Source organism: Vombatus ursinus, unplaced genomic scaffold (genome assembly GCF_900497805.2).
Source record: "Vombatus ursinus unplaced genomic scaffold, bare-nosed wombat genome assembly UNPS02014775.1, whole genome shotgun sequence".
NCBI lineage: Eukaryota > Metazoa > Chordata > Mammalia > Diprotodontia > Vombatidae > Vombatus > Vombatus ursinus.
This window is the reverse complement of record NW_020954553.1, coordinates 1305190-1331524: the sequence shown is the minus strand read 5'-3', so window position 1 is coordinate 1331524 and position 26335 is coordinate 1305190. Positions and strand designations below refer to the sequence as shown.

At 44.1% G+C, this 26335-nt stretch overlaps 1 protein-coding gene across 3 annotated transcripts in view; it reads right to left on the bottom strand.

Annotated features, from left to right (window-relative positions):
* EPB41 (erythrocyte membrane protein band 4.1) overlaps positions 1-26335 on the bottom strand; it is a 207054-nt gene that overhangs the window by 166166 nt on the left and 14553 nt on the right. The window contains exon 1 of one of the 3 annotated variants that reach the window (XM_027864661.1): positions 9090-9175. The exons of 1 other annotated variant lie outside the window; for it this stretch is intronic. The gene's annotated coding sequence lies outside the window, so the exon portion shown is untranslated. Of the gene's footprint in view, positions 1-9089; positions 9176-26335 lie in introns of those variants that run through there. One more of the 3 variants, XM_027864662.1, reaches the window with a different exon arrangement.

Here is a 26335-nt window from a genome sequence, read left to right as displayed (position 1 = left end):
AAGATGTCTTTTAGAGAAGACAGGAATTATTATTACATATTATTATGTTAAACAATTAGGATTATGAAAGTTACAAAACTACTCATATACTTTGGCCCATTTTAGGTTTATAAAATAATGTTATTAACCAGAAAAAAGACTTATATATAAAAATATCCACAGAAGCACTATAATTATTTATAACTATGTAACTGCCTACTGGATATTTCAAATTTTGTTTCCTAGACATCTCAAACACAACATGTCTAACACTAAACACATTATTTCTCAGCAAAAACTCACCTCTCTTTAAGCACAACTATCTTACAACTTCCGGTCACTCAGGTTTGTAACCTCAGTGTCATCCTCAAAATCACTTTCTCTGTCAACCCATGTATGCAGTCAGTTGCTAATCATGTCACTGCCATCTCCACAAATTCTCTGGTATCTCTCTCCTCTCTGCTCACATAGCCACCACCCTAATCCAGGCCCCCATCACCTCTAGCCTGGACTACTGCAATAGCCTCCTCATGGGTGTCCCAGCCTCAAGTCTCTCTCCTTTCCAAGCCATCCTTCACCAGGTGCCAAGGTGATTTTCCGAAAGCACACATCTAACCACATCACTCTCTTACCCTGGTCAACAAATTCCACTGACTCCCTATTGCCTCTAGAAGCAAATATAGTTATTCTATTTATATTTTAGAGCTCTTCACAACCTGGGCTCAACTTATGTTTCCAAACTTATTATAAATTAGTCCCTTTCCTTACTCTACAATCTAGCCAAACTGGCCTCTTTGCTGGTTTTAAGCCATTTGACAGAGTCAAGGACTTTGTTGTTAAGAACTTTCTTTTCTGGGTCTTTAATAACTATGGTTGCCAGGGCAGCTAGGTGGTGCAGTAGGTACAGTACTGGCCCTGGAGTCAGGAGGACCTGAGTTCAAATCTGGTCTCAGACCAGACACTAGCTGTGTGACCCTGGGCAAGTCACTTAACCCCAAATGCCTCGCAAAAAAAAATAATAATTATGGTTACTGAGGGGGCAGGAGCAGAAGTTGCAAAAGCAATTTCCAAGTCACATCACCACAGGGGCTGCTTCCCAGGATGGTGGCTGCAGGAAGCCAGTTGGAAGCTGACATAGTTCCTGGGGGGATGAGGGGACAGTCTATTCCAAGAGATTTTGGACTCAAGGGTCCTGAGCCTGCCTTCACAAGGGTCTTAAGGAGAGTAGTGGCTGAAGTGATGTAGTGGCCATGGTTTGGTTACCCTGGTAACGTGCTGGCTGCCTCCTGTCTCCTTCAAAATTTGTGCTGCTGCATGAGGCTAACTTGCCTGCCTCACAGAACATAAGCTCATAAGTTTCTTGAGGACAACAACTGTATCACTTTTGTCTTTGTACTCCCCAGTGCCTAGCATGGTACCTGGAACATAACTGGTGCTGAATAAATGTGTGCTGATTATCTGTAACAGCAAAAAAGTGGGAAAAAAAAAACTTTATCAGGCAACTGGGCAATGGCTAATTGTGGTATGAGAAAGTAATGAAATATTACTGTGCCATAAGGAATGATGAATATCTCAAAGAAATAAAGCAGAGCCAAAAGAATTAACATAAATATAAACAATCACTACAACTATATACAGCTTTAAATGGCAAAATTCATCATAAACATTGGATAGTGTTGGTACTAATTTATGAAGCATACAGCAGTCCTTTCTGAAAAGAAACAGAAAAATATTCACACAAGTAGGCAGTACAATCAGTTGCAATTATTCCTTTGTGTTGTTTTATTTAACTGCTTTCAGGAATTGTACATTGCACAAGATTCAGTGAGGAGTATGTTGGGGCAGTTGTTGAAACAATCTAGTAAAATGAAATTTATCAATACAATTTCTTAAGAAAAAATTTAAATTTTAAAAAGATTTTAAGTATTTTCTGAACAAAGAGATTCAATCTACTGGAAACTTTAGGGTTATTCCTTAAATTTAACAATGACACATCAAGAGGAGTTTGATTTAGTTGTAAAATAAACCCTAAAGAAAAACTGCCTCTTTCAACAGCAAACAGCAGGTGTAGACCACAAGCAGTGTGCCACCTGGAAGGACCTGACTTCCTTCTGTTAACCTAGTCTATCTATTTGCTAACTGCTGAGTCCCTCAGCACCCAAACTGGCAAATGGTAGAGTTCTTAAGTAAATGTACAATCAAAAAGGCAAATATTTTCAGAGCTACCAATAATGCAACTCCTCCTCCCATCTCCAAAGCAAAATAAAACCATGAGAAATTTAGCTACTTGAATCTCTCATTAACCCAGGATTATCTCATTAAAGAAAAACTGGACAGCTGGTGCTACCGATAAAGCTCAAAGTGAATTCAAGACACATAACAACAGATAACCAACCAGGTTTCTTTCAAGTCATTCATTTTTTTTGCCTGTAACATTTTCCACTCCCATTAATCAGATATAAAGGCTAAGTCTGTGCAATGAACATCTTGAGACACAGTATCTTTACACATTCAGTGTATTAAGGCAAAAAAAAAAAACTGTTCATAAATAATACAGATGACCAGCAATATTCCAGTAGGAATTTATGTATATGCAAACACATTAGATGGCTTGTTCAGGATCATGACATATATAAAGATGAATTCATCTAATTTTCAAAAGAAATTTTTTTTCCAATCTAATTTTGATAATTGTTTTTCTCCCCAAAGTTCCTTCATTCAATCCCCATTTTTTTCTATTTTTTTATTTTTTTGCTTTTTGATGAGGCAATCAGGGTTAAGTGACTTGCCCAGGATCACACAGGTAGTTAAGTGTCAAGTGTCTGAGGCTGGATTTCAACTCAGGTCCTCCTGACTGCACGGCTGGTGCTCTATCCACCGCGCCAACAATCCCCATTTTTTAAATGCCTATTAAGTGCACTCTTCACTTCTGTTCTATTTGGACCTCATTGTGGTATGCAGTGAAAATGAGAGGGATTCTCCAGCAAGAAGAATACAAGCATCATCTACCAAACAAGAAAGGCTTGGACTATCAGCCTAGCTATATTCAGGGAGACTCAACACCAAAGGCGTAATGACAGCAAATGATAGTTTTTTGACCACTGCAATTCACATTAGGTGTGGTATTAGTAATAGGAAGGCACGAGTGAATCATGGGTATTTGAAATATAGGAAAAGTACTGTGCCAGGCCTCAAGAGAGATGCAAAGAAAATAAGATTGTGCTTCTGTCCTCACTGAGTTTATAATCTAGCAACAAGCTGGCTAACAAGGTCCTGACAGATGAAATACTATCTGACCAACATATGGTTAAGTACTTCATGGCAGCATTTTGTTCAAATGAATCAAATACTTTATAATCAACAAACACAGTGGGATCTTGTACTCTACAACTGTATGACTGTAAAGATGTGGTCTGCTATAGAATATTATTTGCAAAAGCCTACCTATTTCTTTCTTAATATTCTGCTGGTGATGCTATATGACTGTGAATCATGAATTACTACAATCTCTGAGGAATCACAAATTACAGGTCACCCAAAGGGCAATGGAGAAATGCATGGTGGGAGTAAATAGGCTGAAACATATTTCCAGCGATGAACTGTGGACAAAAAACAGCAAAAGAAAAAAGGTATCAAAGAGACGTATGACTACACAAGGATATGGGCCAGCCATTTAACAAGAGGAAAGAATAACAAATAGATAGGCTACAATGGTAGTTTAAATAATGCCAAAATACACAGGTTCTGAAACACTGGGTGGACTTCTTATCAAGGATTTACAGAAGGACATGGACAACAGCAGAAAAGGCTGAGAAGACCTGGGTGGGTTTTGATCTGCAGCTATTAGAGGGAGCACCCACGCTGAGGAGATCCACTGAACCATTTGACTAAGGTCTAACCATCTAGGACAATTTTGTAAAATTTCACAATTAATGATTTTCACAATAAGCTGTTATGAATATGTATGTAACTCCTTGGAAGTAGGTTAGTCATTGCATGCTTTACAATATGATTCTAGTTAAGGATAAAACCCTATTTCCTCTATAAGTTGGGGAAATGAAGGACAAGGAGAGGAACTGTTTTGCTTTGGATTCATTTAACACTTAGTAAGCACTAAGTGCTGAGGGAAATATAAATATAAACAAGAAAGTCACTGCCCTCAAGGAATTTACAATCTAGTAGAGAGGGTAAGACAATATAGAAAAATATTAAAGAAATATACTTTCTAGAGTAGTTATTTATATATCTCTTATCATCCCTGGGAAATGGCAACCTCTGAAGGCAAGGACCATGTCAAATTCATGAAATCTCAGAGTTAGACTGAACTTCAGAGGGTACCTAATACAGCCCAGACAACCACAAAAGTTCCCTCTCCACCAAACACAATAACCAATCAACAAGCATTTATTATCCGCTCTGCTCCTAAAACAGCCCATCCCACCTCTGGACAGCTCTGACCTGTCTAATCTGGAAGAGCTCAAGGCCAGAATACGTCTCTGCACCTTGCATTCGTTCCTCCTAGTTCAATCTTCTGTGCCAAGCGGAGTAAGTCCGATCCCTCTGCAACGAGGTAGCCTTTCAACTTTTTCCTTAGCCCTCCAAGCCTTGTTTCCCTCCTTGCAACCTAAGATGGCATTAACATTCTTGAAGGCTAGATAAAAATTCGTTCTGAACCTAAAGTCTACTAAATACCCCAGATCTTCTTCAGACAATTCTATCTGGCCACAACTCTTACATACCGTAGATGAGTGTATTTAAAAAAAAAAAAATTCACAAGTGCAGAAAAACTGACCTTTACATTTACCCTTCCCGAATTCTACTTTATTCTATTTGACCTAACATTTCAAACAGCTTAACTTTGCATCATCCATAGTATTTAAGGCATAAGCCTTCAACTCAAGAGGCTTAGATTCCCACATTACATGAGGACCCAGACATGTGTCTGTTTAAAATAAAAGCAACAAAGGATACAGTGATAAGTGCACAGTGCTCCATAAATGAATGAACATACCAGGGAAATAGCAGTAACGTTTGGAGCTTTTTACTTGTATTGTCCGTACACAGGGGTTCTCTGCCTCTTTTCAAGTCCCTTACCTTTAAGCTTACAGTAAACAAACCAATCAGTCAACTAGTAACTATTAAGTGTATTGTATATGTCAGGCACTGTGGGGCTACAAATACAATGAATGAAATAGTTCCTGCTCCCAGCTTAAATTCTAAGAGGGAAACAACTCCATCATTCCCTAGACAATATGAAAGGAAATAAATTCTAGCATTAAATACATGCTCATAAGAAATAAAATTAAAATTTTAATTTCAATAGAATTATATTTATTTACCAAATATTCCCACATGCCCTTGAAAAGTTTCTCGTAGACCCTGTGCTTGTAAGTACCCAGGCTGAGAACCCTTGTGGTGTACAATCAAGCCCCATTGGTTTGAAATGGAGATCAAGAAGACATTCCTTATGAGAAAAAAAAAATTAAGATCTGGGGAAATTTCAGAGGAGTTTCACTAAAAGCTTGTACTCCATTAATACCAGAATTCCCCTCCCCACCTCTGTGCCTTTGTACAGGCTGCACCCTCACTTCCCTCCTACCCCCACACCTCCAGCCTGGAAGGCTCTCTTGCCTCACCTCTATTCCTTGGACTCTCCTAATTCCCTTCAAGGCTGAGTTCAAGTGCTATCTCTCACAAGGGCATCTTCCTGATTCCCTTCTCCCCCCCCCCATTAGTGTCTTCTCCCACTGTGAAATTACTTTGTATTATTTTTATATAAATCTAATATTTAATTGTAAACATGCTGGACCACACCATAGGGAAAATATAAACCCCTTAAGGGCAGAGACTGTCACTTTTCTGTCTTTGTAGCTAACAACAGCACCTGGCATATAGAAAGCCCTTAATAAATGTTTGTTATATTGAACCTAGGAAACTGAATTTCTGTGATTTGCTATATTTAATCTTCTTGACTACTCCTGGAAAACTTTCCATTAGCTATCTTCCTAAAAGGACTATCAATAAAATTCTATATCAACTGTCTTAGGACACTTGAAAAAGAAGTACTGTGCAAACATAGTACCTGTTACTAATGACATTACTAATACAATCAATTTCCATATTTCTAGTTTTCAGTCACACAGCTGAAGAATTAGCTCCTAACTCATTTATCACCTGTACCTGGTTCTAAAACTTCTGGATCACATCTTGAACAAACTTAAAAACCTGAATGGAAATTTCATATGTAGTTTTTTAAGGTCCAAAGAAAAGTTTAGCATCCCTCCTGACTGGAAGAATCTATATTAATTACAAAGTTTAATTAAATATGAGCACATACCAATTTACCCTTTCTCCTTTCCTTATGACCTAGGCCATTGAAAAGCCAAAGAATTTTTATTTGAAATGTGTAAATTAAGAACTGGAAAGAATCACAGGAAGCTGTCAACCTCTGCTAAAGAATGAACTTACTATATCACTGTTTTAACTAAAGGAAACACAACTCAAACACAAATATGTCAGAAACACAAATATTCTCTTGATTTTTCAGTCCTGGTTGGCTAGTTAACAGAGTTGGCAGAGTAAAACTTTATATGGAATACTTTCTCCTCAATAAGAACTAAAAGTTTGGCTTTTTCCTCCATCACACAAGAAAGTCACTTCCAGAATTCTGAGTAGGAATAGTAATAAATGCCACCCTATACTTAAGAAATGGAAAACAAAATGAACACATTGAAAACAAGATCAGATGAGATAATAATTGTAAAGCCCTTAAGCACAGTGTCTGGTACACAGTAAGTGCTATATAAATGTTAGCTATTATTACTGGTTTAAACTTCACATAGAAAACTAATTTCTAAAAATACCAATATCTAGAAGGTAAGGAATTTATAAGATTTACAGAATGGAAAGAGGGCTGTAGCCTACATCTTTGTTTTTTCAGTAGGGATTTATATTACAAGAGCAGAACTGGGATTAAATGGGATTTTTAAAAAGGAAAAAAAATGGTGGCTTGAAGTAAATGGCCAAACCAACAAAGGTTTCAGTTCAAATTCAGACAGACAATGGAAAGAGTAAGGAATAAAAGAACTGTCATATATCCTCCTGATGAGCCATAAAACCCGCTATAATAATACTCAGAGCATAACCATTTATTTCAGTTTTCCCTAAAAGCAGAAAGAACAAAATAGCAGCTGTGAAACCATCCAAACTACTTAAAAAAAAAAAAGGCTTAGCATCTTTCAAAAAATCTCAAACACATATGCCAGAGAGTCTCCAAAGACTATTCAATTATGACCAAGTGCAGTCAAGAAAACAACAGCATGACAGTCACTATCATGTGGCTAGAAACCAATCCATCAGCAATTTGTTCCCCATGAGATCACTTTCTCTCTCAAGAGAATGCCTGTTCCTAGGAAGAATAAACCTGTTTGGGCAAAACCTCACCAATAATAGGCTTGATGATGAAATTCTGAAGACAAGTCTAGTATCCAATATCTGCATAGGTAAGATAATAATACAATCCTTAGTAAATTTTAGTGGGTGTGTGGGTGTAGGTGTGGTCACAATGCCAAAATAAGTAACCCTCTGATTCCACAGAATCCTAAAAACAAAATATACATATATATTTAATCTCTCAAATTGAGAGACTATTAAAAGTGTATTTTTCTCAAATGCCCAAAACCATCTCGCTAGAAAGTAGAATGGAATCTGCCACCAAAATACCAGCACTATGATAGAAGGTAACCCGGAAGTGGAATGAGCCCTGGATTTGTGATTCTAGAGACCTGGGTTCAAATCTGTACTGGGTGACCACAAATGAGTCATATGACCTCTAAGTAACTCAGTTTTCTGGAACCAGTTTGCCACGAGGAAAATGCTTTGTAAACTTTGAAGCACTATATGAACATAAACTATTATCTCTCATATGCATATGCCTGTGGCATTTCAGAGCCTACAGTTTGCTCTCCTCCTCCCAACACACACACACACACACACACACAAGCATGTTAGTCAAATTTTGGTGTCAGAACCTTTGCAGAATTCCAGTTCCAAGACTAATTTTATCACCTCTCCTGAGCCTCATTTTCCTCTTCTTTAAAATGGGAATAATAATAATTGCACAGGATTGCAATGAAGAAAACACTCTGTAAAGATTTACAGAGGCAGCCTAGGCAGTGGGGAGGGAAAAGCATAGGACTTAAGAGTCAGAGGATCTGGAGGCAAATCGAAGTTTTGCCACTTACTGGCCCCAGGTGACCTTGGGCAGATCTTTTGGCCCTAGATTTTCTCCTCTGTTAAAACAAGGGGGTTCGACTAGATGACCACTGAGGTCCCTTCAGGTTCTAGAGGTACCTAGGTGTTTTGTGTTGGATGAGAGAGTGCTGGACTTGGAAATCCAGAAGACCTGAGTTCCAATCCTGCCCCAGTCCCTTACTAGCTAGGAGACCCCAGACAAATCACTGAACCTCTCAGCCTCAGTGTCCTCCTCTGTACACCAGGGATGAGAGCATCTAGCTCTCAGGGTTGTGAGGACAACATGAGATAACGTGTAAAATGCTATGTAAATGCTAGCTATTGTTATTGTCCTAACAAGACCTATATTATTAACGAGGATTAATAACAACATCTAGAAAAGGTGGGGTGCCCCTATTGAGACAGTCCGTGGCCGCGGACCCTGCATGACCTGACCAGAAGGGGAGGGGGATGAGGAAAAAGTAAAAAACTTTTTGGAAATCCTCCATACTCCCCAGCCCCGTCTGCGCCCCGACATCCGCGAGCCCCAGAGCCCTTCTCGGGAGAACGAAGGGCCCGAGCCCCAGCACCAGACCCGCCGCCAGAGGTCCCGGCTTCGACCCTGCAGGGTGACCTTGGGCGAGTCCCTCGCCCCCTGGGCCTCAGTTTCCCCACCGGTCCAAAGCGCCCGGTTCCCTGCTCCAGATGGGGAGCCCCCTCCCGCGGCGGGGCCTCGGGGCCGCAGGGCTCGGGGATTCCGGGGGCGCTGCCGCAGACAAAGAGGCTGAGCCGGCGGCGGCGCCAGGACCGTCCCCTCGGGGACAGCTCCGCGCCGGCCCGGCCCGGCCCCGGCTCCGGCCCGCCTCGCCTCACCTCACCTCACCGTGCTCGGCTCGGGATGCTCGCGCCGCTCCCGCTCCCGCCGCCGCCCGAGGAACAATGGCAGGAGGCGCCGCCGCCTCGCGGGCTGCCCGCCTGACTGACTGACTGACCAACCGACCGCCAGAAGCAACGAGCGAGCCCAGAAAGGGAGGAAGGAAGGAGCTGGCGGCCTGGCGCGCGCCTCCCCCTGCCGACAGTCCCCGGCGGCGCCGCGGCCCTAGCCCTCGCGGCCCTCACGCGCGCCCGCACGCCTCCCCCTCCCCCAGCCCCTCCTCAGCTCCCCCTCCCACCTCCGTGCCCCACAACATTGTAGTAAACTCCGATTGGGCCGCGCTCGAGGGAAGGAGGGGGCCGGGCCCGCGGGCCCCCAGCCCATTGGCTGAGGCCAAGCTCCGGCTTCGCCCTCCCGCCCCCCTTTCCTGAGACCAGTAAGGAGGAGGAAGGGGCGGGAGGGGATAGAAGAAAAGGGGAGGGGGGAGGAAAGGAGCTGGTGGCGCATGCGCACGCGTGGGCCGAACCCCTCCTCCAAACCCTGGCCGGGTTCTAGCGCTCGCGCCGCACCCACGTGGGAAGCCAGCCAGCTGGGACCCAGGCCTTCCCGCCCGGGGAAGGGAGCGGGGGAACGTTCCAGCCCCGGGAGAGGCCGGCAGGCAAGAGGCAGAGAAACATAAGGGGAGCCAGCTGGAAGCAGGGATGCCAACCGCGGTAGCCCCACCCCTGAGCCCTCCTCTGTAGTGCGGCACTTTTGCCCATTGGCGGAACGTGGAGGGAGCCTGGCACCTGCACCTAGCACCTGGCACTTGCTCCTGCTGGCCCTGCACCGGGCCCGCCGGGGCATCTGGAGAAGGGCTACTCGGCATCTGATTCACCTAATGTGAAAGGGTTCTGAAACGTCCTTGGGGCTCAGTTTCCTCCTTCCTCATTCGCGTTTGGAGCACATCTTTAACCATCCTTCCAGCTCTGACTTTCTAACACTGTCTCCCCTCACCGCCTTCCCAAAGGTGGTGTCCTACCCACCCCACTACCCTTATCCTGATTGCCTTGTGCTGGCAGATGTTTAGCAACAAGCTCTCCGGAAGAAAAAATATATGTACGTGTGCCTACGGCATGACTTTAAAGCTTAATCCACAACGTTAACATTCTCTACCTCACTTTCTTGTCCCTAGACAATGAACCAAACAATAAATCAAGCATTGACTTGTAGCGATTATCGATTTTCGAGGTGTACGTGGTGAAGTGGATGGAGAGCCCAGCCTGGAGTCAGAAAGACCTGAGCTCAAATCCGGCCTCCAACACTTACTAGCTGTGGGACCCCAGAAGAGCCGCTTCACCCTGTTTGCCTCAGTTTCCTCATCTGTCAAATGAGCCGGAAAAGGAAATGGCTAACCACTCCAGTATCTTTGCCAAGAAAACCCCAAATGGGGTCAGGAAGCGTCAGACACGACTGAACAAGTGAGAATGAAATTTTAGCAATTGGCATCCTGCTACTCTCCTGCTTAATGCCTGTCTGATTCTTAGCAGAATCCCATAGTTTCAACCTAAGAACTTCCCAGCTTACCAGGAGTCTCACACATTTACTCCTCTCTCACTAGGTGATAACAGCTATCCTAGGCCTAACTGCTGCCTCCCATAATCCACATTCCCTCTCCCTCCTCCTGGCTTTTGCATTGGCTGGCTTACTCCATTCTTAGAATGTACAGTACTCCCTTCTCACCCCAGACCCTCAGAATTCTTGGTTTCCTTCAAGACAGTTCAAGTTGTTGTTTAGTCTTTTTTCAGTTGTGTTCAACTCTTCTTGACCCCATTTGGGGTTTCTTGACAAAGATACTGGAGTAGTTTGCCATTTCCTCCTCCAGCTAATTTTACAGATGAGGAAACTGAGGCAAACAGGGTGAAGTGACTTGCCCAGGGTCACACAGCTAGTTTCTGAGGCCACATTTGAACTTATATCCTCCTAACTCCAGGCCTGGCACTCTACCTATTTCACCATCTACCTGAACCACTTTATATTTATAAAGACCTTCCTGATGCCTCCTTTCTCCAAACCTCTCCCCTAAGCAGGATGGTACAGTGATTAGAAAATCAACTAATAAAATCAGAAAGACCTGGGTTCAAATTCTGACTGACAGATACTACCTGTGGGACTCTGGGCAAGTGCATTAACCTTCAGAGTTCTAGGCAGCAATCCAAGACTAGAATTTGCAGATAAGGTGTTGAGCTACACTGAGAGAAGGAGTTTTCTACCTGGGCAATGACATCCCAAATCCAGTCTCTCTGTCTCTCTCCCTCTGTCTCTGTCTACCTGTATCTCTCTCTCTCTCTTTGCTGTCTCCTCATTAGTATTCAAGCTCTGTGTCTGTCTATCCCCAGAATTTAGCACAGTACCTGGCATACTCTATACACAGTAAATGTTCATTAATACATGTTTGTTGACTGATGGTGGTGCCTTTGGAAAAGCAATGGATTTGAAACAACTAGGTTCAAATCCAGGCTCTTCCACTTATTAGCCTGTGTGGCCTTAGGCAACTCACCTAATCTCTCTGGGCCTCAGTTTCCTCATTTGTAAAAAAAAAAAAGGGGGGGGGAGCTTGGGACTGTGTGACTTCCACAGTCCCTTCCAACTTTATGAGCACATGATTCAGTATCAGAGTTAGAAAGTACCTTCACAAGCACCTGATCCATCTGACATATTTTACAGATGAAGAAATCAAGGCCCAGAGAGGGGTTAGTGACTTGCTAATAAGTAAGAACCAAGACCAGAACCCATCTCCCAATTCCCATTCCAGTGCTCTGTTCATGACACCATCTGTCTTTCAAAGGTTTTATTGGCCTCCCTTACAGTGGACGTAGTAACTAGGGAGGATTTTATGTAGTTTTGGGGGTTTTTTTCCCCCTTCACCCCCAGGGGGTGAAGAATGAGGTTCAAAATGGTATGAATATAGATGGCTCTGAGTGTCTTGGCCCAGAACAGCTCTGCTCATCGCCAGAGGGACTGGTAATTTGCTGGCTGTATGTACAGCAGTCTGTGCCTGGCGCCATGGGACCCACACCATGTCACTTCCCTGCTAAAGAAATGTCAGTGGCTCCCTCCTGCCTCCAGGATAAAATAGAAATTCAGCTTCAGACTTCACCATCTGTTTCCAACCTACCTTTCCAGGCTGATGGCATGTTGCTCTTATCCACACTCCAAATCCCAGCAAAACTGGACTATCTGTGGTTCCCCCAAATCAACTCTCCATCCCCTGCCCTGTCTTCTCACCTCCATTCCCCATTGCCTAGGAAGCCCCTGCCTCTTAGAATACCTCACTGCCCTTAAGACTTAGCTGAGCCACCTTCTGGTGAAAAACCCTTCCAGAACCTTTCCTTATCTACCAACTGTTTTTTCATCTCCATTGCCTAGTACAGTGCCTGGCACATAGTAGGTATGTCAATCAATCAAGAAGAATTTATTGGGGCATCCAGATGGTACAGTGGATAGAGTACCAACCCTGAGGTCAGGAGGACCTGAGTTCAAATGTGGCATCAGACACTTGACACTTACTAGCTGTATGATCTTTAAGATCTCTTAAAGACCATCTAGTCCTACCTTCTCATTTTACATATGAGGAAACCGAGACACAGAACAATGAAATGACTTGCCCCAATCACACAGGTATTAAGGGGAAAAGCTGTGATTGGAACTCAGGGCCTATGACTTGGAGTTCTGTACTCTTTCTAGAATCACTCTGCTTGATTTTTGGTCTATATCCTAGGGTCCCACCCAACTCTGACTTCCTCTTTTCTAAGGGCCCTCCCAGCTCTGACCTTCTGGGTTAAAGAGACCTATTCACTGAATGGGTGTTGCTTCACTCAAAGTGAGAACTTTGAAAAGATTTTAGCTTAAAAAGGGCAAGATCTCCCACTGCATCCTGGGCCATCTCCAGTCATCCTGATCTATCTCTGGCCACTGGACCCAGATGGCTCTGGAGGAGAAAGTGAGGCTGGTGACTTTGCACAGCCCTCCTTCACTCAAATCCAATTCAATTGCAAGTCATGTCATCATCTCCCTGAAGTCATGGTCCTCTTCCAGAACTAAGGACAAACTACACAAACAACTAACCGTATGACCCTGGGCAAGTCACTCAACCCCGATTGCCTCGGGGTGGGGGGGAAGCATTTATTAAACACCAGCTACTACATCTGAACAGCTACTGTACTGGAGACACAAGTTCAAAGAACAAAATAACCCCTAATAGCTAACATTGTAATGAAGGAACACTTATGTGAACTAATGCAAAGTTAAATGAGCAGAACCAGGAGAATATTGTACACAGTAATAGCAATATTGTACAATAATCAACTGTAAATTTGGGTTAGCTCTTCTCAGCAATACAATGATCCAAGACAATTCCAAAGGACTCATGATGAAAAATGTTATCCACCTCCAGAGAAAGAACTGATATAGTCTGAATGCAGATCAAAGCATACTTTTTTTTACTTTATTTTTCTTAGGTTTTTTCATCTGTTTTCTTTTGCAACATGACTAATATGAAAATGTTTTGCTTGACTGCACATGTATAATCTATAGCAAATTGCTTGCCTTCTCAAGGAAGGGGGAGAGGAGAAACAAAATTTTGGAATTCAAAATTTTAAAAACAATGTTAAAAATTGTTTTTACATGTAATTAAGAAAAAGCAATAAGCAAAATTAAGTGAATGTAATGAAATAGATGGAAAGACAATACCCCAGTAACCAATTCTAAGACAATCCATCAATTGGGGAGGGAAAGAGTGTGAGATACCCAATCCAGCCCCTAAAGTGTTATCCTAGGGCTGCAGGCTAAAGGCTTCCCCACCCCCTGCACAGCTGTCTTCAGTCCTCATAAGTGGCCCTCAAAGCCAGATGTCATGGCCCACTTAAAGGTCTAGCCCTGGCCTACAGAGGCTCCCTTGAGAACCTGGGGTTCGGGACCCCAATCTGGCCTCTAGGATTCTGGGATAATGGTGGTTCAGCTCCCATCTGCAGTTACTCCAACTCCAGACCTTGACCCCTCACAGTCCCCACACCTGCCAGCTGAGCCTCCTCTACCCTCCCCCCTCCAATATTCTCCCATTCCTTTCAATTCAATGACAGTGACTAAGTATTTCATGCCTTCTAAGCCCTGTATTGGGACAAGGGAGGCCACCATAGTGGGTTCTACACAGACCCAATTCACAAAGATCTTCTCATTTAGGATCTTAGCATTGAGAGTTAGGAGAGACCCTGGAAGATATTTTGTCCTCATTTTATAGATGAGGAAAATGAGGCTTAGAAGGCTATTTACTGTGGTCACACAGGAAGAATCTAGCCAGGATTTAAACTTCTCATTCTGCCTCCTCACCTATGGCTCTTTCCACTGGGAAAGTGAGAAAAAAAATAACTCAGATAGCAGGGAGAATGCCATAAGTAGGAAAGAAAGAACCAGGCAATATACTAGAAGAAAACTTGGAATGGGGTGGGAGGGATCAGAAAGGGCTTTATGGAGAAGGTGGTATCTGAGCCAGCAGTTGGGTCTTAAAGCCTTTCCTTCTGGACACAAAGTCTGAAACCTAAGATATTTCTCCGTATGTGAGGGGAAAAAAATAAAAAGCCAGTCCTAATCCTTCAGCTCCCTAGGGGTGAAGAACAGGAGAAACCCCTCCAGGAGAGAAGGTTTATGGAGACCTGTAAGGGGTGGTAACCTGGAAGAGGCTTGTGGGATACCTCTAATTGAGGGGATTAGAACAGCAAGTGGTTAATTGTGGGAACTGGATGAATCACACTGAAGCCATCTTGTGCCTCAATTCCAGAGCTAGCTCAGTTCCCTTTCTATTCAATTATAGGTTTGGTCCGATTTCTGTTTTATAAGAAGATTTTATTCAATTATGGGAAATATAAGAAAACTTTATTGCATTGTTTGAACGTAGCCCTGTGTGGCTGGGTAGCTGGACCACCTCTACCTGCTATTTAGAGACCCTTAACTAACGCCCTAGGTTATGCTGACCAGTGGTTTGGTCCGATCTAAAGACTGATTCAAGGAGTTTTCTCACAATTATATATCTGAAACAACCCACATGTTTTATCTAAAAACTGACTCCATACTGTCCAATCAATTATTGTTTCCAAGTTCCTTCGATTGAATACAGACATTTGGACAGAGCTGGACATCTCTTTTTCTGATTTTAGGGAACTACACCTCTTCACTCTTGCCCTCGAAACTTGGAAAGTCCCTTATCTTTCCTTCAATTAGAAATCAGATTACCTAATTTTGTATCCTGGTTAATTGCTTTCTTTTAATTAATTGGTTGTGTTTTATTAATTGTTTTTAATGCATAAAAATCTGTCTCTCCCTGTATTCAGGGTCCAGTCCTAAGTTGAGGAGGTCTGGTCCCAATTTGTTATGCAATTGGCATGCATTGTTTAAGAAATCGATATGCTTGGAAGCTCAGACCTTTGGTTCTCTCATCATTTCATCTTTCACTAGCCACAGATGAAAGGGGGGAGATGGGGATTGAATCTGACCTGACAGATTCTGAATCCAAAGGAATCCTTCCAGAATCTAGGACACAGAGAGATTAGAGACGCAGCTGTTCCTGAATTTGGGGAGGGGGTGGGGAAGGCAGGAAGCAAGGCTATTTGGATGATGGGGACTACTGTGGCAGTAATCTGCTTTTGTCTTTTTTTTTTTTTTGCATTCCTAACACCTAACTCTGTGCCTCTCATACAGTAAGCACTTCATAACAGCTTGTTCATTGGTTGATAAGATTTAACAATGACCAGCCCCTCGTTGGCTTGGGGGTGGGAGAGAAGGACTTTTTCATTTGCAGACCTGACCATAAGATACCTGTCATTGGCTCCCAGAGAGCCTCTTCTGGACACAGGGAAGATAAAGAAGAAAAAAGGGGAAAGGAAGAGAAGAAAAAGAGGAAGCAACCTGGTGGTCCCTATGAAAGGGGAGAAAATTCAAGGTCCCAAGCAGTAACCTCGATGGTTCTTGGTACATAGAGCTGGAAAAGGCCTTAAATGATCATACACCAGTCCCACCCCTGTTTTACAGATCTGGAAACTGAGCTGCAGAGAAGTGAAGCTAACTGGCCTATAGTCACATCAGTTGGTGGCAGGGCTAGGATTAGACCCTAGGTGTCCTGACTCCCTGTCCAATGCTCTTTCCTCCACACTGACCCAAGCACATTTGGCTTTCTAAGCCCCAGCCCAGATTAACACCAATACACTCCTGGACTCCCTCACATCAGAGAGGCAGGCATTTCCTAGGACACTACATTACAGACACTCCCAGATGTGCTCACTGTATCAGATGTTATCAGTTCATTGTTTTTCTTTGAAACCAGGGAGGCTTCAATCTCGAGGGGAGATTGAAATAACTGATATGAAGACAAAAAATACCAATAAATTTTTTAAAAAGCAATTTGGAAAAACAGGAGAGAGTCAAACAGTGGAAAGAGTCACACTGGTTCTGGAATCAAAGGACTCTGATTCAAAACCCACCTGTGAGGACCCTGGCTGGGTAAGTCACAACAGCCTTGGACCTCAGTTTCTCCCTATGTCAAATGAGAAATTGACCTAGATGGCCCCTGAGGTCTCTTCCAGCTCCAGATCTCTGATCTGTGATCTTTCCTGTCCCCAGGGAAGAGCTAGGGAACAGATTTCAGCTGTAGTTCTAGGGCACTGAAATCAGAGGAGGGAACAGCAGTGCTAGAGTCTCTGGGGAAGGAAAGTGGAGGGAAGAGGGGAGAAAGAGCCTAATCCAGGGAAGCCATAAGCAGGGTACCTGTCCTAGCCCTGGCAGGTCACCAAGCACTTCATAAATCTCCAGACCTCAGTTTCCTCATCTATCCAATGGGAATAATCCCTGCCCTACCTACTTCACGAGGTTGTTGGGAGGATCAAAACAAGCTAAGGGCTGTGAGTGTTCTTTGGGAAGTAAATCTTTACCCAAATGAATGGAATCAGGTCAGTTATTATGCTCATTGTTTTAATCTTCTTTCAAATGAAAAGTCAAAGGCTCAGAAGAAAAATCTTCATACTATTTTAAAAGCTCAGGGCAATCAGGTCCTCTTGTCTCCTTGTGAGGGTTCTAGTACTGGCCTTGTCACTGCCTACCTTGTGTGACCTTGGAGAACTTGCTTATCCCTAAGCACTCCACCTTGGCTCTGACATCCTGTGTTCCAAGGCCCCTCCCAGCCCTGACATCCTGTGTTCTAAAACCCCTCCCAACTCTAACATTCTGTTTTCTAAAGGCCCTCCCAGCTCTGACATTCTGTGTTCTAAGGGCCCTCCCAGTTCTTGACATTTTGTATTCCAAGGCCCTCCCAGCTTTGACATCCTGTGTTCTAAAACCCCTCCCACTTCTAACATTCTCTCTTCTAAGGGCTCTCCCAGCTCTGACATTCTGTGTTCTAAGGGCCCTCCCAGCTCTTGACATCTTGTATTCCAAGGCCCTCCCAGCTTTGACATCCTGTGTTCTAAGGGCCTGCCCAACTCTGACATTCTGTGTTCTAAGGTAGGTGATAAGACTACTTCAGCCATGCCATTTCCACTCAAGCAAGCATTTCCTCTGCCTCTCTACTAGAAAATTGGACTCTGCCCCTGAACCACCATTAATTAGTCCATTTAATATCAAGCACCAAAATGGCTTATAGGCTAGCTTTGGCCTTGCCTTGCTCAGTTTCAGGCCTCCACAACAGGTCCCAGACACCTCCAGCTATACTATAGTGTATGTACCTGCTCTCCCTTTCTAGCTCCATTATGGGTAGTATTTTACTAGAATGTAAGCTTCTTTATGAACAGGCTTCTTTATGAAAGAAATCAAACTATCTATAGCCGTATGAAAAAATGCTCTAAATTACTATTGATTAGAAAAATGCAAATTAAAACAACTCTAAGGTACCACCTCACACCTATCAGAGTGGCTAATATGACAGAAAAGGAAAATTATAAATGCTGGAGGGCATGTGGGAAAATTGGGACACTACATTGTTGGTGGAATTGTGAACTGATCCAACCACTCTGGAGAGCAATTTGGAGCTATGCTCAAAGGGCTATAAAAATGTACATACTATTAGGTCTGTATCCCAAAGACATGAAAGAAAGAAAGAAAGAAAGAAAGAAAGAAAGAAAGAAAGAAACAAAGAAACAAAGAAAGAAACAAAGAAAAAAGAAAGAAACAAAGAAACAAAGAAAGAAAAGGCCCTATATGTACAAAAATATGTATAGTAGCTCTTTTTGTGGTAAAAAAGAACTAGAAATTGAGGGGATGCCCATCAATTGGGGAATGGTTGAACAAGTTGTGGTATATGATTGTGATGGAATACTACTGTGCTATAAGAAATGATGAGCAGGATGGTTTCAGAAAAACCTGATGCCAAGTGAAATGAGCAGAATCAGGAGAATTTTGTACACAGTAACAGCAATATTTAAGGATGATCAGCCATGAACGACTTAGCTTTTCTGATCAATACAATGATCCAAGACAATTCTGAAGGACTTATGATGAAAAATGCAATTCATCTCCAGAGAAATAACTGGTAAAGTCTGAATGCAGATCGAAGTGTACTGGGTTTTGTTTTTTTTTTTTTTAACTTTATTTGTTTTGAGGTTTTCTGAGTTTTCTTTCACAAGACTAATATGGAAATATGTTTTATATGACTGTACATGTATAACTTATCAAATTGCTTGTCTTTTCAATGATGGGAAAGAGAAGGGAAGGTAGGAGAAAATTTGGAACTGAAAATTGTTTTTAAAAAAAGGTTAAAAGTTGTTTTTATATGTAATTGGGGAAAAATAGATATTAAATTTTTTCAAAAAAAAATATAAGCTCCTTGAGGGGAGGGACTATCTTGCTTGCTTTTCTCATTTGTATCCCCAGTGCTTAATGAATGCTCCATTGCCACCTTCTGACATTCTCTGTTCTATGGGTCCTCCCAGCTCTGACACTCTATGATATCACCTAAGCCATTTGGAGCCTTCATAGAAGTGGGCGGAGGGGGCAGTGTTGATAGTCAAAATGGATGAGATCTCTGGCCAGAAAAGGGAGAGGAAGCTGTGGGTCCCTCCTGCACCACTCATCCCCAGGGGCAGTACCTGGCTGGCCTGGTACTGTCTGTCTTCACCCGGAAGCAAGGCACAGTGCTCCTGTTAGACAGACCCTTCTCGGAGTATTGGAATTAGAAGCCCAGCACTTTAGAGATCCATCTTTTTTGAGTGAAATCCAACAGGAACAGAGTGAAAGCTATGAAGGCAGAAGCCCACCCTGCCAGGGCCATTTCCTCCTGCCCTGTCCATGACTGAGATGACATTTTTGGGATTTTCTTCTCCCAGAAATCTGTGGAGGTTTCATAACCAGATGTACCCTAGAATCCCCCAGAAACAACTGGAAAGAGCCTACATGAAGGCAGACAAAATCAGGGTCAGGGATTTTCTGGGCATGATAGACTCAAGGCTCAAAATTAAGAGGCCCATTGTCTAACCCCAGTTTTATGTTTAAAAGAAAAAAGAACTCACTCAATTACTTGAGCAAGTGACACCCCCCCCCCAGCCTCAGTTTTCAGATTTGTAAAAAGTGAGAGGGCTGGGGGGCAGCTAGATGGTGCAAGAGGACCTGAGTTCAAATCCAGTCTCAGACCAGACACTTGATACGTACTAGCTGTGTGACCCTGGGCAAGTCATTTAACCCCAATTGCCTCGCCAAAAAAAAAAATAAATAAAAGAAAGAAAAGTGAGGGGGCTGGATGAGATGATCTCTAAATTCTTTCCATACTAAAGACCTGTGATCCAAGCCTCAGAAAAAGAACTGTGTGGCACAGTAAAAGAGCTGAGTTTGGAAGGAGAGGACCTGACTTCAAATTCTGGCCCTGCTCCCTGGGTGACCTTGAACAAGTAATTTCCCTTGTCTAAGCCTCAGTTTCCTGCTCTGTAAAAAGAGGTCATGCTAGATGACCTCTAAGGTATCTTTTAGCTCTTGGCCCCACGAGGACAACTCATAGCACCAGGTCAGAAGAATGGGATGTTGGGAATAGAGGGATGTCCAATGGAAGAGGGAGTGGAGCAGCAGAAACAAGCAGGTTAGAGACCCACAGTGCTGTGGCGACAGCGGTGGAGACGGACACCCAGGCATCCTTGGCTCCTAGCCATCCCCACTTTATGCTCCCAGGCAGCTGCCTAATTGACTTAGTGCTGCCTTCCAACTTTGGCTGGGGGTGGGGACAACAAAAAATTGTAATAAAAGAAACAAAATCTTACTTCTGCTGAGCACACTTTCAAAGCGAGGGCTTGTCAGATGGGTGCTGTCTGCCAAACACACCACCCCAGCAGAGCTTTCCGCTGCTATTTCTGCTGCCATACAAAAGGGCCTTGTCAGGGTAACCCTCCTGTCTCTAAATGCTAATTACGAGTAATGATATAATAACTGTTGTGGGCCCAGCAGTGGAACAGCACCGACTCAAAACACTACATATTTTAGAACAACAGATTTGGGACTCCCATTGAAACAGAGGGTTTCCTGGTATCTCATCAAGAGGCTACATGTCAGGGCTGGAAGGGAAGGGGAGAACACAGAATGTCAGAGCTTGTGGTTATGGTTTGTCCTTTGTTCTGGAAGAGGACCATGACATCAGGGAGACGATGACGTGACTTGCAATTGAATTGGATTACAGTGAGGGAGGGCTGTGCAAAGTCACCAGCCTCACTTTCTCCTCCAGAGCCATCTGGGTCCAGTGGCCAGAGATAGATCAGGATGACTGGAGATGGCCCAGGATGCAGTGGGAGATTTTGCCCTTTTTAAGCTAAAGTCTTTTCAAGTTCTCACTTTGAGTGAGACAACACCCATTCAATGAATAGGTCTCTAACCCAGAAGGTCAGAGTGGGGAGGGCCCTTAGAACCCAGAATGTCAGAACTGGGAGGGCCCTTAGAACACAGATGTCAGAGCTGGAAGGGGCCTTAGGACATAGACCCAAAATCAAGCAAAGTCATTCTAGAAAGAGTGCTGACCTCTAAATCATGGGCCCTGAGTTCCAATCACAGTTTTTCCCCTTAATACCTGTGTGACCTGGGGCAAGTCATTTCATTGTTCTGGGCCTCGATTTCCTTATATATAAAATAAGGAGGTAGGACTAAATGATCTCTAAGATCTCTTCTAGACTTGAACCTAAGATCCTCTAGACCTTAAGAGACCACCTAGTGTAGCTACTCATGTTACAGATAAGGAATCAGAGGCCCCAAGAATTTAAATGGCATCCCTGAGGCCACATGTTCAGGGCAGATGTGATTCCCCATTGCAGGGCCTTTCACCTTCTCCAATTCTGTCACTTGAGTACGCATTGGCCAAACCAGGAATTTGTGCAGACTACATCCAGACCACTGGACATTCCCTTTCCCCTGGGTTAAGATGGACTTGGGGGAGGGACGTCAAAACTCCAAGCTGGGATTTAACCCAGGGAGCAGAGTACCATACAAGAATGCTGGGCACCTGGAGACACAGGCCCTAGTCCTGGACGGACCACTAACCAACCCCCTTCCTGTGCCAGGCATGTCATTTCACCTCTGGGTTTCAGAGCCCTCGGTTGCAGAACAAGGAGATTGGCCCAATAATAACGCAGGCTTATGGAGTGCCTGAGGGTTGACAAAGCACTTTGTGCAAATTATCTCACTTGATTCTCACAGCAACCTGCCAAAATTGATCAGGTGGTCCCATAACTAGTAAATGTCTAAGGCAGGATCTGAACCCAGAGCTTTCTGTCTCCAGGTCCAGCACTCCAGCCACCATACAAACCTAGCATAGCCTCCTGCCAGTGTGGCACCCATCGTTATCATGAGCCTCACCGAAGAGCCTGTAGTGAGTGCAGGGGTCCAGGGAGACGTGGAAGCATCCTTGTTCCCTTCCAGGCCAGTTCCCGGGGAGTCATGATCTTCCACTCCAAACTCACTGAATACATTCACCAAGGATACACCCTCTCATGATAACCTTAACCAGGAAACGTGGGTCCCAGCCCAGAACCAAACATCGATGCCTCTGTTTGGCATTTGGCAACCTGGCCCCTTCCTCTCTTTCTAGTCCTCTTACCTTTCACTCCCCTTCCGGCTACTACCACGCACTCCACACTCAAGCTTTGCTGGCCTACTTGGGGTTCCCTGCAAATGACACTCTATTTTCCATCCCTGAGCACTTGTACTGGCTGCCCCTCCTATCTGTAATGTTCTCCCTCCTCCTATAATAACAGCTAATAATAATAGCTAGCATTGATAGAGCACTTTAAGATTTGCTGTTGAACCTCACTACAATCTTGGGAGGTACGCCCTATTCTACAGATAAGAAAACTGAGGCAAAAAGAGATGAAGTGACTTGCCCAGGGTCACACAGCTGGTAAGTATCTGAGGCCAGATTTGAACTCAGGTCTTCCTGACTCCAGACCCAGCACCACCTACCTGCCTCTTAATTTCCCTGGCTTCCTTCAAAAACTCAGCTTAGGGGTAGCTAGGTGGTGCAGTGAAAAGAGCACCGGCCCTGAAGTCAGAAGGACCCAAGTTCAAATCTGGTCTCAGACCAAACACTTGACACTTACTAGCTGTGTGACCCTAGGCAAGTCACTTAACCCTAATTGCCTAAAAAAAAAAAAAAACTCAGCTTAAACCCCACCTTTCACAAGGGGTCTTTCCTGGTATCCTAAGTTACCAGGCCTTCCCATCTCAGATTACCTCCCATCTATTCTACTTATTGTTTGCACATGGTGGTTTGTATGTTTTCTTCCTCATTAGACTGTGAGCTCCTTGAGGGCAGGGATTGTTCCTGCCTTTCTTTGAGTCTCCAAGGTTTAACACAGTGCCTGGCACTTAGTGCTTGTTTATTGATTGATTGGCTGTGCTACTGACTTGCTGTTCGACCTTGGACAAGTCACAACGTCTCAAAGCCTTATTTTGCTCATCTATAAAAATGAGAGGGTGGGACAGAGACAGCTAGGTGGCATAATAGACATAACAGAGCTTGGAGTCAGGAAGACCTGAGTTCAAATCCCACTTCAGATGCTTACAAGCTGTGTGACCCTGTATAAGTCACTTAAAAAAAAAAACCCTGTTGGCCTCAGTTTCCCCAATTGTAAAGTGAGGATAATAACAGGACCTACCTCTTGGGTAGGATTGTTGTGAGGATCAAATGAGATAATATTTGTAAGTGCTTAGCACATTGCCTGGCACATTTTGGCATTTCTTTAATATCTAAAGTTATGTCCAGCTCTGTTGGTTACCCATAATTCTAAAACAGGTAGCAAGAAGTCCTTCTCCTGGCACAGCTTAGCTCTCATGTCACTATATCTGTCCGTCATCTGGGCCTCCACTAACATCTGGCTCCTATGCCTCATTAGGGTTCAGGAGTCCCCTGTGCTCCCCAAGGATACCCCAGGGGAGACCAAGCTGAGAGGTCTTCAAGGATGGCCTGGTGAAGGACAACATGTCCTCTGCCTGACCTAAATCTGGAAAGGCCCAACAACAGTATGCTAGATGCTAGTCCATTACAAGTCATGAAACGATTTCCCGAGAGATGGAGGCAAAGCTGTGATCTGCATGGATAAAAAGATACCCCCCCCCCAACAAAACACCAGATCCTTGAGGTAGAGGTATCTTGTAATGCCTAGGATGGGAGGCAGGGTGGGAGGGATGTACCAGGGGATAAATATATACATGTTTTCCAATAGAAGCTGACCAAGGCAAGTCCAGTGTTTTTTGTCAAGGAAACTGGAGAAGGGAAACTCTGCCCTCCTGTGGCTGCTTGTGAGATGGACAGATGCAGATAGGAGCCCAGTACACTTAAATGATGTCCTCTGAAAAAGTGAGCTCATGGCCACAGCCCACAAGCTCCAGGGGTGAGAGAGGAGACAAGCCTAGATCCCTCACCAGCAGCTTTTTTTAAAAGAGTTTCTTGCACCTCCAGAAATCACAAAGCTGGAAAAAGTCTGAGAACATTAGGGCTGCAAAGAGCCTTAGAAAAATGTAGTTTCTCCATCTAGACTAACCCCTCATTTCACTGATAGAGAAAGAAAATTATGTACCCTGCGGCCCAGAACAATAAGGATGAATGTAGAGGCAGAGAACCTGAGTCTATATCCTGGTTTTGCTACCTGTCTGGCTCTGGGCAAGTCACGTAAGTGGACTAAACCTAGGGGGGCAGACTTGAATTATAGGTTTGAAGTCCTTAGAAGCCAATCCTGTCATTTGACACATGAGGAAATTGAAGCACAGAGAGATTAAGTGACTTGCCCCAGGTCACACATCTAGTTTAGAAACTGAAGTGGGATTTGAACACAGGTGTTCCTAACTCCTGGTCCAGTGACCTATTCATTACACTATACTGTCTCTCAAAAGCTATTATCACAAGTGGGATGACCTCCAAAGTATCTTCTAGCTCAAAGTCTATGATCTCATGAATCTTTATGAAAGTTAGTTGTGGAGGGCAGCTAGGTGGCCAAGTGGATAGAGTACCAGCCCTGGAGTCAGGAGGACCTGAGTTCAAATCCAGCCTGAGACACTTGATACTTACTAGCTGTGTGATCCTGAGCAAGTCACTTAATAGGGAGGGAGAGAGGGAGGGAGGAAGGAAGGAAGGAAGGAAGGAAGGAAGGAGTTAGTTGTGGAATATAGAACGGAACATAGGTCATGTTATTCCCAGCATCCTGCACTCTCTACTTTCTCCCGCTACCTTGCCCAAGCCTCCTGGGGAACTCCAGGGTGGCTGTAAACAGGAAAAGGTTCCAGGACAAAGCCCTGATCCCATCAGTTAAATTTGAAACAAACCAGCCTCAAATGTCCTGGGCCATGGCTAATGGGAGGAGGCCCTGGTTACTAAGTACCAAAGGCTCAGGAATCCAGGCCGGCTACCAGCTCAGTAACACATGGACATGACCTTCAGAGGCCCTTCGCAACCCTTCACAGCTTCACACCATCTTCCCCAAACTACATGGAAAAGGAAGCTGCTTCATATGTACATATACATTTTTTTTCAATATTTCTGTCTCTTCCTGGAAGCCATACTGCCCCTAGATTCCAGCCAGGAAGGGAGTCCGGAGACATAGTGGTTAGGGAGCTGCCCTGCTGCCCAAAAGACTTTCTGGGACAATTGGCCATGGGTCTCATGGCTGTCGCTGCCTTTGCTAATGCTGCATCTGCCACCTCATGGGCCACCCAGCTTGGCCCACTCTGCCAAGCTCAGGGCTTAATTGGGATTTCGGGCTCCTTCTCTAACCTTTACCTTCTCCCAGAGCTGCAGCTCCTTCAAGACTCCAAGCAGGAGCAAACTCAACTATAATAGAATCAGAGGGTATTAGAGCTTGAAAGGCCTTTAGAATACAGAACATCAGAGTTGGAAATGACCTTGGGAACTGGGAAGGGGCCTCAGAACATAGAATGTCAGAATTGAAAATGACTTTAGAACGTGGAATGTCAGAGCCAGGAAGGGGCCTCAGAATATAGAATGTCGGAAATGGAAATGACCTGAGAACTGGAATGTCAGAGCTAGGGAGCCTTAGAACATGGAATGTCATAAATGGGGGAGAGGTATGTCTTGCTAGAAAGGTACCTCTCAATCGATCACACCCATTGACTTTACAAGCAAGGACTCAGGTCCTCCTGAATCCAGGCTGGACATTGCACCATTGAACCACTAGGTTCACACTTCCTTGACAACCCTAGACTTCCTGGGTTTTCAGGTATTCAGCTCAGGCTAGAAATATAGACTCATAGCTATACTCTGGTAATTCTCTCTGTTGGATATCAGGTTGGGGGCAACAGGAGGAAAGGAAGAAAAGCTTAATGAGGAGCAGCTAGGTGGGCAGTGGATAGAGCACCAGCCCTGGAATCAGGAGGACCTAAGTTCAAATCTGGCCTCAGACACTTGATACTTACTAGCTGTGTGATCCTGGGCAAGTCACTTAACCCTGATTGCCTCTATTTGAAGATTGGGGGGGGAGGGCTAGGCAATGTGGTTAAATGACTTGCCCAGGGTCACACAGCTAGTAAGTGCCAAGTATCTGAGGTTGGATTTGAACTCAAGTCATCCTGACTCTAGGACTGGTATTATATCCACTGCACCACTTAGCTCCCCCTTTTTGTTTTTCTTTAAAGATTTTTTTTTTGCCCTGATTGCCTCTAAGAAGAAAAGAAAAGAAAAGCTTAATTAGGGCAGCCCCATGTGGCATGTTGTGTGCATCTTATATCTCCCAGTAGAACCTAAGTCCCTTGAGA